Below are 18444 nucleotides of genomic sequence, written 5' to 3'. Positions count from 1 at the left end.
CTTTCATTTTTCAGAGGACTTTTTTTTTTTTTTTTTTTTATGAAAGAAGGGATCTGATTGGTTGCTATGGGCAACTGGTGAACTTTTCCTCTGGACAGGTTTTCCACTTTTCCTTTATTTGTTGTAATATACAGGTGAATTCTCTCTTTTATTTTACTTTTTTTTTTTTTGTACACTACCAGGGACTATAACGTCCTATGTACAGCGGTCCTTGAAAGTTTGTGATCCCTTCTGAATTGTATATATTTCTGCATAAATTTGACTCCATCATGTTTTTCACACAAGTAGATAAAGAGAATCACAACAAATGAGTCAGAAATATTAAAGGAGATCTCTGGAACATGAGTATTTGCTAGGGATCGACCAATATCGTTTTTTTAGGGCCGATACCGATAATCTGTCACCTTTCAGGCCGATAGCCGATAACTTATACCGATATTTCGGTATAAGTTATCGGCTATTTCAAACCCCAACTCCCCGGCAGGGCAGAAGCCGTTGCAGATCATTGATTTAAAGCGGGCGCTTTAAATCAATGAACTACAGTGGCTTTTGCGGTGCCAGAAACCGCCGCCACCACCCGCTTCTCTCCCCCTGCCTGTCCTGAGTCTAACTACCACAGTTGCCCCATCGCCTCCCCCCCATTCTCTGCCCACATACCGCCGCCGCTGCCCCATTGCCTCCCCCCATCCTCTGCCCACATACCACCGCTGCCGCTGCCCCATCGCCTCCCCCCCCCCATCCTCTGCCCACATACCGCCGCTGCCGCATCGCCTCTCCCCATCCCCATGGTGTTATAATTACCTGTTCCCGGGGGTCCGCGATCCTTCTGGCTCCGTTGGCATCCTGCGCTGTCACTGTGCGTACTGATGGTGACGTCGTGTTGGCGACGTCACTAGTAATTATGCAGCGCACAGCAACAGCGCAGGAGCCAGAAGGATCGTGAACCCCCGGGAACAGGTAATTATAACACCGGGGATAGGGGGAGGCAATGGGGAGGGGGGCAGCGGCGGCATATTGGCAAGGTAATTGCCGATACCGATGATGTCCAAAATCGCGATTATCAGCCAATAATATTGGCCAAACCAATAATCGGTCGATCCCTAGTATTTACCCCCCTATCCACAGAATCCTGTGGATAGGAAATAAGTGTCTGATCGCGGGGGTCCGACTGCTTGAACTCGCCCTTGATCTCCTGCCCAGCTTCCTGGCTCTCCGCTTCACTCTGCTCCGTGCATTACTATCGACCAGCACACGAAGCGGTGGCCAGCATGACCCTTCATTTAACTTTATGGGAGAGCCAGAGATACAGCTCTCCTATAGAGATAAATGGAGGGGGTAATGCGTGCACGGAGCAGAGGTCGCAGAGTCCAGCGGTCGGACCCCCCCACATTAATAGGCAGCTCCCCAACAATAGTAGGCAGCTCCCCCACAATAGTAGGCAGCTCCCCCACATTAATAGGCATCTCCCCAACAATCGTAGGCAGCTCCCCCACAATAGTAGCAGTTCCCCCACAATAGTAGGCAGCTCCCTCACACTAGGTCAGCATTTCCCCCACAATAGTAGCCAGGTTCCCCACAATAGTAGGCAGTTCCCCCACAATATTAGGCAGCTCCCCCAAACAATATTAGGCAGCTCCCCCCACATTTGTAGGCAGCTCCCCCCCACATTAGGTCAGCAGTTCCCCCACAATAGTAGGCAGCTTCCCCCAACCCCACAGACATACAGCTTCCAGCCATATACAGTGTATGGCTGGAGGCTGTATGTCTGTACTGCTGCCCCCACAGTGATCCGGTCACCGCTCCTCCGGCCCGGGGTCACATCTACTGCTATGGCCTATGGACCATAGCAGTAGGTGCCGGGAAGAAGATGAGGCGCCGCCGGTCACTTACCAGGCTCCGGCCAATCCTGCACGATCCTGCGGTCCTCCTGCGTCTCTATGGTTGTACGCACGGGATGTCCCGTGCCGTGCGTACAACCATAGAGGCGGAGAAGTGAAGGACAGAAGGAGGACGAGCGCTGGCCGGGGAATGGTGAGTGACCGGCGGACATCCTTATGTCCCGAGGGCCGGAGTATTGTGATGTCACGGCTCTGCCTGTCACGCCCCCTCCCATAAGCTTGCATTAAGGGGGCGTAGCGTGACGTCACACGGGGTGGAGCCGTGACATCACGATACTCAGGCCCCGTGATCGTGATTCATCAGACCTGGAGCGGTGTTCACTCCGGAGGCTAATGATATGGGGGAAGTTGTAACAACCAAAAGTTCACAAATACATTTTATGGGAATTGTCCAAAAATGACCATGGACATTAGATGTGAGGTAAAAAGAATTAGGGAAAATAGAGCAATTGCTGTATAATATATATATAAACATTATGTCCACATATACAGTAAGTCAGCTTGTTTTTTCCACTTACAGAGCTATATGGTTCATACTTAGACACAACAATGGTGAAATTGTAGGCCCCCAAAAGGTTTTGTTTACCTTTGGGACAGGAGTGGGTCACAATCCATACAGAGAACACGGCTACCAAATGCCGTCAAAGCATCTGCTCTGCCCTACACTGTACAGATAGTGAGAGATGTAGAGAAGAGACAGTATAACAAGTATATCTAGGATGAGTGGCCTACACTTACTATTTAGATTAAGTTCACATGGCGATTTACGTTGCCGGAATCTCAGACATACCCTTGAATTTCTGCCATGTATTTCCCTTTTTTTTGTAGCATAAATTGTCATAGTATTGGATATGGATTAACCCCGATTAATGGGGCTAACTTGTGTCTTGGCTTCCCATGGCAGTTCTTATAGAATGGGGTTATCCACCATAAAGTGAGTTTAGTACGTACCTGGCAGACAGTAATGGACATGCTTAGGAAGGATCTGCGCTTGTTTTGGGGCTAAATGGCTGTGTTGTGAGATTACCATAATACTGAAGCTATCTTTTTGTGCACAGTAATTTCCTGTTGAAGTTCGCTCTCTCAAACTACAAATCGCATAGTTCTTTGTAAGTGTGAGGTCACTTTTCTCCCTCCCACACATCAGCCACCCCACCTATTGAAACACACTGTACTGCCTTCAATGCAATAGACCATTGTTTTCTTAACAGGGTGCCTCCAGCTGTTGCAAATGCTTGCAAAATAATCTCCCACCCAGCGGTCACTCCACCCATTGAAGCAGAAGACAGTTTCCCTCTGAACACCTGACTAGGGATGTAATGTCTCGAGCTGCACTGCAAATTGGGAAAACCTGAGACGACATTAATTTTGTATGCTGATAAAAATAAACCTTGTAGCAAAAATCACAAAAGAATTGCGAGACCACCATCAAACACAGGTATAGTTACATATTATGAACCACACTAACTTTACAGCCCCTGTAGCATAGTCAAATAAAAAAAATCCCGGAATACCCCTTTAACCATGCGTATCTCTAAGACTAAGTTCACACCATCACTGTGCTCCATCCCATTCAGGGACTGTTTGGTGCCAAACAATGTTGTCAAATGGACCCTTTTGCACAACTGACACCAATGGGTCCCGACGGAGCAAAAACTAAAACAAAAAACATTAATTTCCATTAACATAAGGCAATCAAAGCGATACAACAACATAAATAAGACATCTCTGCTGCCGACCTCCCGCTGCTTGTACCGTGATAATTCTTCCTGTTTGTACAAGTGTTTATATGTCTATTTTAATTATTTATCAAATCTGATTTCTGAAAAATAATTTGGCTGTGATCAGAAATTAGTCGCCATTCAACTCTCTATTCTGCAAAGCAATATGTATCTCATGCATAGGAGAACTGAGTACCGGCACCAAAAGCTTATTCAAAGGTCTGCTGTGTGAGAGCGTTATGAATGGGGCGTAATCAGGTGTGCTCCTGCGGCTATCGGTGCTCGTGGTGCAAGCATCAAGCGATCAAGAGAGAAAGTCCTCACTGTATCATAAAGAGAAAATACGCTGCACTCACCAAGTTTCCGACAGTAGTGTCTTCTTTATTCATCAAAGATAAAACACGCCAGCAGGTACAGCGGGAGAGCGGGTTAGCAAACAAGTGGGGGGGAGTGGCGATGGGCCTGAGGAAGTGCTGCGAGCACGCAACGGTCTGTCGCCACTCCCCCCCGCTTGTTTGCTAACCCGCTCTTCCGCTGTACCTGCTGGCGTGTTTTATCTTTGATGAATAAAGAAGACACTACTGTCGGAAACTTGGTGAGTGCAGCGTATTTTCTCTTTATGATACAATATGTATCTCAGTTAAAGGGGTATTCCGGCCATTGACATCTTCTTCCCTATCCAAAGGATAGGAGATAAGATGTCTGATCACGGGGGGGCCCGCCGCTGCGACCCCCCGATGATCTCCGTGCTGCACCAGCATTCTATGCCGGGCTACTGCTCGGGTCTGGGACTGGAGACGTGACCACACCACTACTATGCACAATCTTGACAAGCAGCACACAACTTATCTGGTTAGAGCATGGGTACACCCTGATGTCACTCAACTTCTGATTTTACATTAGTTTTGCCATGAGATAAGGGTTAAACGTTATTCACAGTCCCAAAGGGACACTTACCGCTTTACTGGTTAAAGGGGTACTCTGCTGGAAAACATGTAATCCCCTATCATATCCAAAGGATAGGGGATAAGATGTCTGATCACAGGGGTCCTGCCGCTGGGGACCCCCACAATCTCTGGGCCAGCAGTGACAGCTTCCAGGACTCGGAAGCTTGGAGCTTCCATTCTCATGACATCATGCCCCCTCCCATAGACATCAATGGAGGGGGAGGGGGGGTGGCAGTTAAAGCCACCAGTCATCCGGTATGTAGCGGAGTTCGCTCTGTGCATCAGATGACTGGGGTGCCGCAGCAGAGATTGCGGGGGTTCACAGCGGAGGGACCCCCATGATTAGACATCATATCCCCTATCCTTTGCATAGGGATAAGATGTTTTTCGGCAGAGTACCCCTTTAACTTTCAGAATACTCCTGTTCCTTGTAGTTCCAAGACTTTTCTACAGTTCCCAGTTGTGCAGTTTAGCTGTAGCCTCTTTAGCCACTCTTACCTGGCTAGGCCCGGCCATAAGCCCAACAGGTCCTGGTCTGTAACAAGGCTTTTGTATTCAATGTCTTGTCCTTACTGACTAGTAGTACCTTACTTCTCCTGACTGGTAAGCTTAGTTTATATACTAAACAATTCTTGCATTCTTTACTGGAAATCCCTGGGTACTGAACTCTCATCGCTGGACTTTAGGCCCATGCAACCCCAGGCTCTGCAGACTTACACTCTTCTTCTATATGCACTGTTTGGTAGTAGTTTTATCTAATGTCTTATTATTTTGCACATAATTGTGCATTTTGTTTTGACAGACCAAGTGCATAACCTTTCATTTATGCACATTAAACTTCATTTACTGTGTCTGTGCCCCACACGTCCAGCTTCCCCAGATCCCTCTGTAATATTATTGTGGTGTGCCTCCGTGGTCAATGGCAGGGCCACAGGTGTTGCAGTGAGTGGTGGGATCAGATGGTGTTAACCCCTGGGGCAAGATGTTGTTAACCCCTAAAGTTCGTGATGCCAGGATGTGGTTGTTTGGTGTAGGGCACCGCCGACAACCAGCCCAAAAACCGCATATGATGAATGAGAGTGCAAAGCAGAGTTTTGATGCAACTTGAACTTTACTGATGAAGAAAGGAGAAAACAGTCTTTACAAATAGCCAACTTCCACAGAGGTGACCTGGACACAGGGAACCTCTCAGGCTTGCTTGGACATGTAGTTATTATAATGCTGATGCAGGCTACGGTACTACTTCTAAGACTTTGGTAGGGACAGTAGAGACTTGACTTGTACTGACAGATGTGATGTGGCTGCAGGTTTATAGGCTTTGGCCTAGATATGCTGGACTTGACTTGTACAGGACTTGTGCTTTCTTTATTGTCCAGGTCTAAAGAGAGAGAATGTGGTGACTACAGCCCCTTATATATGAGGGAGCTGGACTAAAGCCCATTGGTAGCTGGTTGCCTGTGGTTACCTGTGCCCATGGAACTCTGGGTATCATGTGATCACACAGCACATGACATATCATATGACCTTAGGAAGGTCCTATACAGGGCAAATATTCTAATAACCTTTATATACAGTTTACATTCACTGTACAGTACTTACAGTGCATAGTGAAAGTATTCGGCCCCCTTGAACTTTTCGACCTTTTGCCACATTTCAGGCTTTAAACATAAAGATATAAAACTGTAATTTTTTGTGAAGAATCAACAACAAGTGGGACGCAATCATGAAGTGGAACGAAATTTATTGGATATTTCAAACTTTGTTAACAAATAAAAAACTGAAAAATTGGGCGTGCAAAATTATTCAGCCCCTTTACTTTCAGTGCAGCAAACTCTCTCCAGAAGTTCACTGAGAATCTCTGAATGATCCAATGTTGACCTAAATGACTAATGATGATAAATAGAATCCACCTGTGTGTTATCAAGTCTCCTTATAAATGCACTTGCACTGTGATAGTCTCAGAGGTCCGTTTAAAGCGCAGAGAGCATCATGAAGAACAAGGAACACACCAGGCAGGTCCGAGATACTGTTGTGGAGAAGTTTAAAGCCGGATTTGGATACAAAAAGATTTCCCAAGCTTTAAACATCCCATGGAGCACTGTGCAAGCGATAATATTGAAATGGAAGGAGTATCAGACCACTGCAAATCTAAGAAAACCTGGCCGTCCCTCTAAACTTTCAGCTCATACAAGGAGAAGACTGATCAGAGATGCAGCCAAGAGGCCCATGATCACTCTGGATGAACTGCATAGATCTACAGCTCCATAGGACAACAATCAGTCGTATACTGCACAAATCTGGCCTTTATGGAAGTGTGGCAAGAAGAAAGCCATTTCTTAAAGATATCCATAAAAAGTGTTGTTTAAAGTTTGCCACAAGCCACCTGGGAGACACCAAACATGTGGAAGAAGGTGCTCTGGTCAGATGAAACCAAAATTGAACTTTTTGGCAACAATGCAAAACGTTATGTTTGGCGTAAAAGCAACACAGCTCATCCCCCTGAACACACCATCCCCACTGTCACACATGGTGGTGGCAGCATCATGGTTTGGGCTTTTCTTCAGCAGGGACCGGGAAGATATTTAAAATTGATGGGAAGATGGATGGAGCCAAATACAGGACCATTCTGGAAGAAAACCTGATGGAGTCTGCAAAAGACCTGAGACTGGGACGGAGATTTGTCTTCCAACAAGACAATGATCCAAAACATAAAGCAAAACCTACAATGGAATGGTTCACAAATAAACATATCCAGGTGTTAGAATGGCCAAGTCCAGACCTGAATCCAATCGAGAATCTGTGGAAAGAACTGAAAACTGCTGTTCACAAACGCTCTCCATCCAACCTCACTGAGCTCCAGCTGTTCACAAACGCTCTCCATCCAACCTCACTGAGCTCCAGCTGTTGATAATGCTCTCCATCCAACCTCACTGAGCTCCAACTGTTCACAAACTCTCTCCATCCAACCTCACTGAGCTCCAGCTGTTCACAAACGCTCTCCATCCAACCTCACCGAGCTCCAGCTGTTCACAAACTCTCTCCATCCAACCTCACTGAGCTCCAGCTGTTCACAAACGCTCTCCATCCAACCTCACCGAGCTCCAGCTGTTCACAAACTCTCTCCATCCAACCTCACTGAGCTCCAGCTGTTCACAAACGCTCTCCATCCAACCTCACCGAGCTCCAGCTGTTCACAAACTCTCTCCATCCAACCTCACTGAGCTCCAGCTGTTCACAAACGCCCTCCATCCAACCTCACTGAGCTCCAGCTGTTCACAAACGCTCTCCATCCAACCTCACTGAGCTCCAGCTGTTCACAAATGCTCTTCATCCAACCTCACTGAGCTCCAGCTGTTCACAAACGCTCTCCATCCAACCTCACCGAGCTCCAGCTGTTCACAAACTCTCTCCATCCAACCTCACTGAGCTCCAGCTGTTCACAAACGCCCTCCATCCAACCTCACTGAGCTCCAGCTGTTCACAAACGCTCTCCATCCAACCTCACTGAGCTCCAGCTGTTCACAAACGCTCTCCATCCAACCTCACTGAGCTTCAGCTGTTTTACAAGGAGGAATGGGCAAATATTCCAGTCTCTTGATGTGCAAAACTGATAGAGACCTACCCCAAACGACTTACAGCTGTAATCGCAGCAAAAAGTGGTGCTACAAAGTATTAACTTAAGGGGGCTGAATAATTTTGCAAGCCCAATTTTTCAGTTTTTTATTTATTAAAAAAGTTTGAAATATCCAATAAATTTCGATCCACTTCATGATTGTGTCCCACTTGTTGTTGATTCTTCTCAAAAAATTACAGTTTTATTTCCTTATGTTTGAAGCCTGAGATGTGGCAAAAGGTCGAAATGTTCAAGGGGGCCGAATACTTTCACTATGCACAATACCATATAATGACTTAGGGGGGGACCATGCAGGAGAGCTCTGTGGACCTGAGGGACTGCACCTGAGGGGACTTTAGGACTGTACAGAACCATGTTCTGTATCGGGACACCACATTATTTTATGATCACTAGTGTTAAAGGGGTACTCTGGCACTCTGGGGTATCTCCAAAGGATAGGGGATAAGATGCCTGATCGCGGGGGTCCCGCCACTGGGGACCCCGTGATCTTCCACACCGCACCCCGTTAGAATCAGCCCCCGGAGCATGCTCGCTCCAGGTCTGATTACTGGCGATCACGGGGATGGAGCATAGTGACGTCACGGCTCTGCCCCCGTGTGACGACACGCTCCGCCCCCTCGATGCAAGCCTATGGAGGGGGCGTGACAGCTGTGACGTCACAGCGCTCCGTCCCCGTGATCGCCAGTAATCAGATCCGGAGCGAGCACTCTCTGGGGGGCTGATTCTAACTTGGTGCGGCGTGGAAGATCACGGGGGTCCCCAGTGGCGGGACCCCCGTGATCAGGCATCTTATCCCCTATCCTTTGGATAGGGGATAAGATGTCTTAGCGCCGGAGTACCCCTTTAAGGAGAGGGTGCATTATCAGATTTATCTTTTCTGCAGTGTGATGTATCTCTCGGATAAGATAATGCAGAAAGGGAACAGGAAGTTCTTTGTAAAATGACAGATAACTTGATGGTGATATCAGGATGGGTTGACATACTTATCTCTACTTGATGTACTATGATACACTATGCTCTGCATCATCTGTAATAATATCCTTTGCATTGGACAACATCAGCTCTGCTACCAGGGCCGGTTTTAGAGGGGGGGGGGGGGGGAGGCAACCTGGGCAATTGCCCAGGGCTCCCATGTCCAAAAGGGCCCCCTGTACTCTAGGAACATTACTGCATTTTACCACGATTTGTACAAAATCGCGGCAAAAATGCTGCTGTTTTATGCAAATTGCAGCAGACTAAAGTAATGTGAGAGTGACCCTGTGGGAGCCAAGGCTTCAGAGAGCCCACAGAGCAGAATTGACAATCACACTGTATGGTAAAGGACCTTCCTGATGATGCCATCGCAGGTCCTTTACCATACAGTGTAAAAAGAGGAGGAGGAGGGGGGGGGGGGGGGGGGGGGTAATAGGGAAAAGCATGGGGGGAGGGGGCTGTGCGGAAGGTGGGGAGACCAGTACATGTGATGAGGGACATATAAACTGTATATAGGGGGTGGGGTAAAGTTAGCAATATATGGGGGTATAGGTAGCAGTATATGAGGAGCATAGGAAGCAGTGTATAATGGGGGAAGGGGGCCATAAGGAGCAGTATATGTGATAGGGGGTCATAGGGAGCTGTATATATGTGATAGGAGGTTATAGGGAGCAATGTATGTGTGAAGTATGGGGTCATACAGAATAGTATATGTGAGATAGAGGGACATATGGAGCAGTATGTGGGAGATAGGGGACATACGGAGCAGTATATGGGAGATATGGGGTCATACAGAGCAGTGTATGTGAGATATGGGGTCATACAGAACAGTATATGTGAGATATGGGGTCATACAGAACAATATATATGAGAGAGGGCCATGGGGAGCAATGTGTGGAGGGGGGAGGGTCTTTTGGTCCAGTCTGGGGTCTGTACACCAAAGGTCATCACCAATACACAGAATATCTGATCGGTGAGACCTGACCCCTGGGACCACCACCGATCATGAGGAGAGAGGTCCCTTGTCCCCCAAATGAATGGAGCAGCAGAACATGATCACCTGCGGCTCCATTTGTTCTCTATGGGACTTATAAACATTGCTGATCGCTGCACTCACATGTATGGAGACCCCATAGAGAATGAATGGAGTGACATGGGATCATGTGCTGTTGCTTTAATCATCCAGGGGTTCCAGTGGTCGGATCCTACCGATTAGATTTTTACACTGTCCCCTAGGTATGCTGTAGACATGGTAATGGGGCAGCAGCAAGCAAAGCAGGTTGTCAGTGTAAACGATGGGGGTTGTGTTACTATAGAGTTTTGTGTAGACTGCAGAAGGGACCACAGATGTCTTGGTATAGTCTTTAGTCATCAGGAGACATCATCATATTTGCCCGGGCTGGATGGGAAAGAGAACATATACAATTAGAGAAGATGCCCCCTGTGGTCACTGGATTTAGTAGTCCTGTAAGCTGTGACTGCTTCTGATCAGGTGAGAGCTGCTCTAACATGGCCACAATACAGGAGTGTTTTAGGGTCTGATTTATTTTAATGGTTAAAGCGCAACTGTCACATAAAAATAAGTCCATAACCATCAGCACAGCTGATCACTGGTATACTGCAGCCTATGAGCTGATCACTGGTATACTGCAGTCTACGAGCTGATCACTGGTATACTGCAGCCTACGAGCTGATCACTGGTATACTGCAGCCTACGAGCTGATCACTGGTATACTGCAGCCTACAAACTGATCACTGATATACTGCAGCCTACGAGCTGATCACTGGTATACTGCAGCCTACGAGCTGATCACTGGTATACTGCAGCCTACGAGCTGATCACTGGTATAATGCAGCCTACGAGCTGATCACTGGTATACTGCAGCCTACGAGCTGATCACTGGTATACTGCAGCCTACGAGCTGATCACTGGTATACTGCAGCCTACGAGCTGATCACTGGTATACTGCAGCCTACGAGCTGATCACTGGTATACTGCAGCCTACGAGCTGATCACTGGTATACTGCAGCCTACGAGCTGATCACTGGTATAATGCAGCCTACGAGCTGATCACTGGTATACTGCAGCCTACGAGCTGATCACTGGTATACTGCAGCCTACGAGCTGATCACTGGTATAATGCAGCCTACGAGCTGATCACTGGTATACTGCAGCCTACAAACTGATCACTGATATACTGCAGCCTACGAGCTGATCACTGGTATACTGCAGCCTACGAGCTGATCACTGGTATACTGCAGCCTACGAGCTGATCACTGGTATACTGCAGCCTACGAGCTGATCACTGGTATAATGCAGCCTACGAGCTGATCACTGGTATACTGCAGCCTACGAGCTGATCACTGGTATACTGCAGCCTACGAGCTGATCACTGGTATACTGCAGCCTACGAGCTGATCACTGGTATACTGCAGCCTACGAGCTGATCACTGGTATACTGCAGCCTACGAGCTGATCACTGGTATACTGCAGCCTACGAGCTGATCACTGGTATAATGCAGCCTACGAGCTGATCACTGGTATACTGCAGCCTACGAGCTGATCACTGGTATACTGCAGCCTACGAGCTGATCACTGGTATAATGCAGCCTACGAGCTGATCACTGGTATACTGCAGCCTACGAGCTGATCACTGGTATACTGCAGCCTACAAACTGATCACTGATATACTGCAGCCTACGAGCTGATCACTGGTATACTGCAGCCTACGAGCTGATCACTGGTATACTGCAGCCTACGAGCTGATCACTGGTATACTGCAGCCTACGAGCTGATCACTGGTATACTGCAGCCTACGAGCTGATCACTGGTATACTGCAGCCTACAAACTGATCACTGATATACTGCAGCCTACGAGCTGATCACAGGTATACTGCGGCCTACGGGCTGATCAATGGTATACTGCAGCCTATGAGCTGATCACTGGTATACTGCAGCCTACGAGCTGATCACTGGTATACTGCGGCCTACAAGCTGATCACTGGTATACTGCAGCCTATGAGCTGATCACTGGTATACTGAAGCCTACGAGCTGATCACAGGTATACCGGCCTACGAGCTGATCACTGGTATACTGTGGCCTACGAGCTGATCACTGGTATACTGTGGCCTACAAGTTGATCACTGGTATACTGCGGCCTACGAGCTGATCACTGGGATACTACAGCCATCTCTCTGTTTTGGCACTTTGTGTCTTCTATGCTGTAAAAATTACTTTTACCCACAATTGCCAAAAGTCAGAGAGGAGTGGCCAGGGATTTTTATTGCCCCGGGCTGCCAAGCCTCTCTTCTCTGGCATCACAGCACTGCCCCAGTCTGACTGGCACGCAGCTTTGTTTCTTTCTCAGTCAGTGAGCGGTGCTGGGGAGGTGCTGTGATGTCGGAAAAGAGATCCCTGACTACGCCTCTCTGACTTTTGGCATCTGTAGATAAATGTCATTTTTACAGAATAGAAGAGGAGTGCCAAAACAAATGTATGGCTGCAGTATACCAGTGATCGGCTTGTGCTGTGCTGACAGGTTATTGACCTATTTTTATGTGACAGTTGTGCTTTAAAACAAAAAGTTTTCACTTTGGGGGAGATTTATAAAAGCCTATGTAGAGGATGCTATTCTCATTTTTAAAAAGGCCTCAGATCGGTTGCTGTGGGCAACTCCCCCACTGATTCTCTGCACAGGTTTTCATAAGTCTTCCCCTATATAGCTTAGATATGGACCCTATAATGCATTTGTGTTATGGCCTTCAGCTGAGATGCTACACAATTCTACACAATTCAACATGGTGATCTTTGGTCATGGGCCACATTTTTATTTTTGCCCAGGGCCACATTTAGTCTAAAATCTGCCCTGTCTGCTACATCTAGATTAGTAAACTCTGGTTATGAAACGCACACAGCTCTATGTCTTAGTTAATGTATTCTTTCTTTCCTGCTATGAATCAGTCCTGTATTTCATAAAAAGCTTTTTTGCCTTGGATATAGTGAGGGTTGCAGAGTCGGCACCATGGATTATTTGCTGACCGGTTCCTCTGTGTGGTTTTCTGAGTGTTTGTGAAGATAAGATACGGGCAGAGAGGATCACACGGCATCAGAATATGATGATTTAATGTAAGAGGGGAAAAAACAAACAAAACAAAAACATCAAAACTGGCCAGTCCTTGAGGGGTTAAAGATATGTGGATGGTCTAAAGTATTATAATGGAGATGCTTATAATAGGCGGATATAATAAAGGCTGAAATTTCTCTTCCTGTCCCATTACTTTAAAATATAAAACATTTAATGTGTTTTTATTCCACTTATTAGTGAAGTTTCTATGATCAGAACATTTACATGAATAATAAGTTCTCCTCATCGCTTCTCTGACCCATTCCAAGAAATCCTCCACAAATCCATTGTTTCATTTCTTATATATACAGATAGAAATGCAGATCTAGTTTCAATCGTATTTATTTATTAATGTGAAGAATTTGGGGGCTGATGAGGACCCCATCGTAGTCCCCTACAACTTAAAGTAAAAGCCTTGTAAGGGGTCAAATAAGAACGGTGCAGGATAATGACCTTCACAGACTGATGGTGATACTCCAAAGGACCTGGTGGTGAACACTCTGCTTAGAAAAATGTTTTAGGCCCAGGCCCAGCAGCATCAGTAAACCATATATTGGCTGAATGGCACAGCCTGGAGTTGGCAGAAGCATCAGGAGACCATTGAAATGTAAGAATTTTAAATAGAAATTTAAGATTTTTAAATTGAAATTGAGGATTTTGAAATTAAGCTTTTAACTCCCAAGTTTTAGTGTCCTGGGCCCCAGCGTGTGGGTACAAAGGACCAAATCTAACAAGGATTCACATGTCACATGGCAGCACAATGACAGAGCCTGGAGGTGGCATCAGAAGGAGGAGACCATATAGTGGCTGAATGACACAGGCTTGAGTTGGCTAAAGCATGAGAAAAGACCATATAGTGTCTGAATGGCACAGCCTGGAGTTGGCAGCAGATGAGGAGATAATAGGGCCTAACAATCTCTAAGAATAAAAGATGAATTTATAAATTTCCATTGAAGATGTATGGTACCTAGTGCTACCATAAACATTTATATGTGATAGGCCCAGCAAAACCATGTAGTTGCTGAATGAGACAGACTGGAGTTGGCTGAAGCATCAGTAAACCATATATTGGATGAATGGCACAGCCTGGAGTTGGCAGAAGTATGAGGAGACCATTGAAATTTAAGATTTAGAAATTTAAGATTTTTAAATTGAAATTGAGGATTTTGAAATTGAAATTTTAGCTCCCAAGTTTTAGTGTCCCAGGCCCCGGAGTGTGGGTACAAAGGACCAAATCTAACAATGAGTCACATGTCACATGACAGCACAATGACAGAGCCTGGAGGTGGCATCAGTATGAGGAGACCATATAGTGGCTGAATGACTGCCTGGAGTTTGTGGCAGCATGGGGAGACCATATAGTGTCTGAATGGCACAGCCTGGAGGTGGCTGAAGCATGAGGAGACCACATAGTGGCTTAATGCCAAAGCCTGGAGGTGGCTGAAGCATGAGAAGACCATATAGTGTCTGAATGGCACAGCTTGGAGGTGGCTGAAACATGACAATACCATATAGTGGCTGAATGGCACAGCCTGGAGGTGGCATCAGGAGTCCTGAAAGTGACCCTAATGCAAGGAATTTCTGAAACTGGGGACAAGCACCTTAATTATGTTTTGCAGTATCCATGGCAGCACAATGAGAGAACCTGGAGGTTGTAGCATCAGCATGAGGAGACCATAGAGCAGCACAATTAGAGAGCCTGGAGGTGGCAGCATCAGCATGAGGAGACTATAGAGCAGGACAATTAGAGAGCCTGGAGGTGGCAGCATCAGCATGAGGAGACCATATGGCGGCACAATGACAGAGCGTGGAGGTGGTAGCATCAACATGAGGAGACCATAGAGCAACACAATGAGAGAGCCTGGAGGTGGCAGCATCAGCATGAGTAAACCATATGGTGGCACAATGACAGAGCGTGAAGATAGTAGCATTAGCATGAGGAGACCATAGAGTAGCAGAATGAGAGAGCCTGGAGGTGGCAGCATCAGCATGAGGAGACCATAGAGCAGCACAATGACAGAGCCTGGAGGTGGTAGCAATAGCATGAGGAGACCATAGAGCAGCACAATGACAGAGCCTGGAGGTGGCAGCAGCAGCATGAGGGCCATACCAACTAAGGGTTGAGTCTGAGGAACCCACAGACTGTTGATTGGGGGTGTTGGATGTCACTTGGGATGAAGTGGATGACCGAGTGAACCTCACTTGGGATGAAGTGGATGACCGATTGAACCGATCAATCATGGCTGCTTGCTGACATCGGGAGTTCAGACCTCTCGCTGCGACTCCGGCTGCCACACACCCCTACTCAGCTGCAACCTCTCCCTGTGACTGATGAATTTAGGCCTCTGCCACTCCTCTCTGCACGTCCTGGCACTACTCTGCCTGAAATACTTATTGCGTATATGAGGGGAGTACAATACGCTTCAATACGCTTAAAACAGTATTTGACTAGAACAGCAGCAGGTGTGTACTATTGGCTGTCCTTTCACAGTATCTAGGCCCTTGACAGATTAACAAGTACAAAATAGTACACTACTTAGATGTACGTATCACCACCAAAAAATAAACCACATGATGTAGATAATCATGAATTAGTAATACATTTTATTGGTTAAAAGAACACAAAAAAGCAAAACTCCAACAGAATACATAAATACAAAAACACACTAAAAAATGTATGCTCAGGCACAGCTAGTAGCACAAACAGAAAATGATTCAGATGTCCATGATGTATTAACCTATAGATTCCCAGAGGGAATCCAAAAAATTGCCCTATTTTCCCATATATAAATTCTTTATGGTATTCCCACAAGCTTTACTAAATTATAACATAAATGTGCAGAACTTAATTAGAAATTCACACAGATAAAATCTGGCAAGTCGGCAGCTCAGTGTACCCTACATTTGTATCGCTTTTGTCTATCTATGGAGGCTTGTATTCAGTCCCCCTTTTGTTAGCACTCTAATAACTGCTGCAATTGAGATGCCTGCTGTGCACGTTTAGCAATCCTGAGCTGCTGCTTTGCTGAATTAAAATGTCTCCCTACTCTGCCCCCCTCGACATGTTTCACTGCGTCCGCAGCGTTATCAAGAGGTAGCGGGCATGATGTCCATGATGATAACAAATAAATGAAAAGGGACAAAGTCACAGATATGAGGATGTAGAAAAATACAGCATATACCAGAAAGCAAACATAAATTGCATAAAAGGGGGAAGCTGACAACCTACATATGCAAAGAGCAATGACAGGAATGGACTGTGCACCTAATGGAGAGACATCTCACCTCCAGCCCCAAACGTGTGTTTTACATAGGGTTATAGGAGTACATAGGGGTATTCATGTGCGTTACCCTTGCCAAAAGAAATTATGGGGCCCCTTACACAGCTCAAGGCCAAATGTATTTTTTATTTTTAGAACTACAAAGACTGCGTACTGGTAATTAACCCCTTGAGGATGCAGTTTTTTTCTTCTCCCAGTCTAATAGCCATAATGCTTTCAATTGTCTACAACAGGCTGGTTTTTTTGCGCCACCAATTCTACTTTGTAATGACATCAATCATTTTACCACAAAATCTACTGCAAAACCAAAAGAAAATTATTTGTGGGGTGAAAAAAAGCCATTTTGTAACTTTTGGGGGATTCCGCTTCTATGTAGTACACTTTTTCCGTAAAAATGACACACCATCTTTATTCTGTAGTCCCATATGTGGTGTCCCGGCACCATATTTCATACTGTGCCTTGGTGGGGTTGGGTCCCCAAAGACACAGTCCCTAGGACTGTCGGGGGTCCGCTTCCTTAGTTAGCCCCTAGTCACCCCTTAGTAAGTTAATATTTATAAAAATTATAATTGTAAATATGTATATTGCATTACTCACTTGTTTGGCGTCGCAGGACCTTAGGAAATGTGACCCGTTACTCAGAACTCTATGGTATGTTGAAGGACCTTAGGTGGTTCTTGTGTCAGGTGTTCACCCACAATGCCGTGTAACGGTGAGTGACAGTTGTTATTGACCAATCCAGAACGGCTCAGCCCCTGCCCATATAAGGGAGCTGCGGCCATTAATCGCTCTCTTGGTTGCTGTCACTGAATGAGGTAGGACCTCCGCAACTTTCAAGTACGTTTACAAGTACAAAGCCTTGCGGCCTCGGCCTATGCCAAAGCTGTTATACATCCCCGCTACTCTCTGCAAGATCACTGGACCTAAACGCACCCCTAAATCCAGCGGATCTATGCTACGGAATCTTCTAAAAGCTAAATTGAGCTTATCTGATCCCAACCAACTGTCAATTGCTGCTCGACTATAAATAGACTCTGTTATCTGGACTGTTATTGCTATTGCCTGCTACAGAAAATCTTCAGTAAAAGTTCTTGCAAGTTTTCAGTTAAACAGTGGTTGTGGACAATCCATTGATTACGCACTCACCTATCGCTCTTGGGAAGGGTGGCGATAGGCCCAGCACCATTACAATATTTAACCCTCACCCTGGCGTCACGAGTGACAAGGGTTAACAGCGCCCTTTATTATCCAGAACAACAACACCCCAACTACCCTACATACCCCCCGAGGCTTATCACACATATGATTAAAATTATACCCGACTTCTATAAGCTTTATTTTATTTTACAACTGTTAAAAAAATAATATGAGGGAGATTTATCAAAACATGTGCAGAGGAAGAGTGGTGCAGTTGCCCATAGCAACCAATCAGATTGCTTTTATTTTTAAAAAGGCCTCTAAAAAAAAATTTGATTGGTTGTTATGGGCAACAGGTCAACTTTTTCTCCGCACAGGTTTTGATAAATCTCGCCCTATGATTTTTAGTGCAAAAATGAGTATACTTAAAATTGTCATCTTCTGACCCCAATAACTTTATTTCCGTATACTGGGATGTATGAGGGTAAATTTTTTTGTTCCGTAATCTGTAATTTTTATCGGTACCATTTTTATTTTAATGGGACTTTTTCATCTCTTTTTATTAATATTTTATGGTTTATGAAGTGGGCAAAAATATGCAAATCTGGACTTAGGAGATTTACGCATGCGGCGATATCAACTAATGTTTATGTTTGTTTTTATTTATATAATTTTATTAGAAAAAGGGGAAAGGAGGGTGATTCAAACTATTATTAGGGAAGGGGCTTA

The sequence above is a fragment of the Hyla sarda genome, chromosome 11 (genome assembly GCF_029499605.1).
Source record: "Hyla sarda isolate aHylSar1 chromosome 11, aHylSar1.hap1, whole genome shotgun sequence".
Taxonomy (NCBI): domain Eukaryota; kingdom Metazoa; phylum Chordata; class Amphibia; order Anura; family Hylidae; genus Hyla; species Hyla sarda.
The sequence above is the reverse complement of the archived record's forward strand: the minus strand, read 5'-3'. Positions refer to the sequence as shown.